The sequence below is a fragment of the Anolis sagrei genome, chromosome 10 (assembly GCF_037176765.1).
Source record: "Anolis sagrei isolate rAnoSag1 chromosome 10, rAnoSag1.mat, whole genome shotgun sequence".
Classification (NCBI taxonomy): domain Eukaryota; kingdom Metazoa; phylum Chordata; class Lepidosauria; order Squamata; family Dactyloidae; genus Anolis; species Anolis sagrei.
The window spans coordinates 12,670,901-12,673,324 of NC_090030.1; the positions used below are offsets into that span (position 1 = coordinate 12,670,901).

At 40.0% G+C, this 2,424-nt stretch overlaps 1 pseudogene; it reads right to left on the minus strand.

The window, feature by feature from the left end:
* Positions 1-1,035: 1,035 nt before the first annotated feature.
* On the minus strand, positions 1,036-1,408 carry LOC132763155 (large ribosomal subunit protein uL14m-like; annotated as a pseudogene).
* Between the last annotated feature and the right edge of the window lie 1,016 nt (positions 1,409-2,424).

Consider the following 2,424-nt stretch of genomic DNA (forward strand, 5'->3'; position numbering starts at 1 on the left):
CTTTTTAAATGCTCATCAAGAAGGGTAACCTTGCCGGAGTGGGTGAACTTTTCGGGCTTCGGCTAGTGCTTATCCTGAGCCTAGCAGCTCTCGGGCAAACAAACCTGAACTCCTGTCACTTGGCAGCCTCTCCAAGTCATCCCAAAAGCCACCAGAGAGGCTGGAGAGCTTTTACAGGAAGGGATGGACTGAAATCATAATTTATGCTTCTGCTGCCGCCGTGGGAAGCAGATTCCTCTCTTTGTTCTATGCAACAGGTTCTGAGCTCTGAGACCTTTGTATATGTTGCACTCTAAGCTTGAGACACCTTTTTTCATGTCCGGAGCACCTTGAGAAACTGCAACTCTCACACCAGAAGTGACTTAAAGAGGGTATTTTTATTTTATTGATAAAAACACAATGGGAACACAACAGTGGTTTTCTCTTCTCTAACTTTTCTATTTCTAGGTTCTTTTGGGGTTTTTTCGGGCTATAGAGCCATGTTCTAGAGGCATTTCTCCTGACGTTTCACCTGCATCTATGGCAAGCATCCTCAGAGGTAGTGAGGATGCTTGCCATAGATGCAGGCGAAACGTCAGGAGAAATGCCCCTAGAACATGGCGCTATAGCCTGAAAAAACCCACAAGACCCTAGTGATTCCAACCATGAAAGCCTTCGACAATATATTTTCTATTTCTCTTTATTGAAACCATAACATCATTTTTTTGTTTTGGGAAGTTGCTTTTGCTGGCAACAGCCTGGACAAAGTTTGTATAAACAAAATGAAATATTGCAACAGAATAAAGGCTGAGCTACCCATCATACCAATAAAAATAATGGACTGACACCCTGAACTTTAATTAAACCATGTTGGAACAACTCTAGCAAAAAAGGGAACAATATATCCTTGAACAGAACTTTTAGTAACAGTCTTTTAGTTCACACACCTCTACAAAGACATCCCAGATTTATTTCATTTTAATTCATCAGAATTTGGAGAAATCAAAGTGAGAAAAATGCCACTTATTAAGATGATACATTGCATTGCCTTGTTTGTCACACAACATTCTGGGCAATGGCCAATATCTTCAAGAAGTCTTGCCATTTCCAAAGAAAAGAGGGTAATAGTGTTTTAATCCTTGTCCCAACTGGATTCCTATTGTCTACAATAAGCACTATGTTTTCTGAATCAAACCTGAGGGTCATGTGAGGACCGGGCATCTTGTGACCAACAATTAAGGCTTTTTTTTTCTTTTCCCCTTTGATAGTTAGCAGGATTTTGTCACCTACTTTGCCCACTCCATTTTCGTTGTAGACATGGATGCATTTTGGAGGCCGATGTTAGAGTGTGTTTCCAAAAGCACTGTTATCCACCACTTGGATACGGGTCATCTTCTGTATGGCACCACAGAGTCTGCTGAGGCTGAAATTTCTTCAGTTTGTTGCTCTACACAATTCTGGTAGGAATAATCCCAGGGATCCTTTCAATAAAGCCATTGGGATTCAGGGAGGAAATCCAGCTCTGCCACCCCAAATGCTTCGCCAAAACCGTGCAGGCACCGTTTGCGTGGACGAAGAAAGGAAACCCAGAAGCGACTTGAAGTTTCTCAAGTTGCTCCTGACATGAAAAAACAAAACAAAACAAGAGTACCACATCAGAGTCCAGTAGTACTAACTACAGAAGTTTATTAAGAAAAATATGTACAAAGAGAAAAAGGGCATTTCCCAAAAGTGCAGTAGAGAAGGAAATACAAAATCACAGCAATCCATATGCAAAATAGCAGCAATCCAAGAGAGAGAGAGAGAGAGAGCAAAGTACATGAAGTCAAGAAAGCCAAAATCTTGGGCATAAATACGTAAGCATCAAAGCAGGAACTTTTTCCAAGGCAAACCTTTCCAGGAACATAGGCAAACAGGAAACTTAAATCATGAACTTGAGAGCCGAGACAGGAAAGCCATCCTTATGGCAATGTTGTCTCCTCAGAGAGGCATCAAGTAAACACCATTTAATTTAAGCCCAAGCCTGGCCAAAACTTCATGAGATCATGCCGAACACACCTGGGCTTCAAGGTCTTCTCACAGAGTCTCAGAATGCCTACGGTATATGATTTCTGGATCATGGGATTTTAATGTTTATACTAGGATGATTTTATGCTTGTCTGAATGTTTAAATTTTGTGTATGTCTCATGTTTAATGGTTTTTAATTGATTTTAAGTTTAATTATTTTAACTGATTTTACATAGTTATATGTAGTAATTCGTTATTATGATTTTTTTTTCATGTACTGTATGTTGCCGTTTTGCCATTTGTACGTTGTAAATCGCCTTGAGTTCCCCCAGTGGTGAGAAAGGCAGTATATAAATACAGTAAATAAATAACGTTTAATTAATCTATCTTTCACTCCCTCCATCCTCAAACCTAATCTGGCTTCATGGGAAAACTCC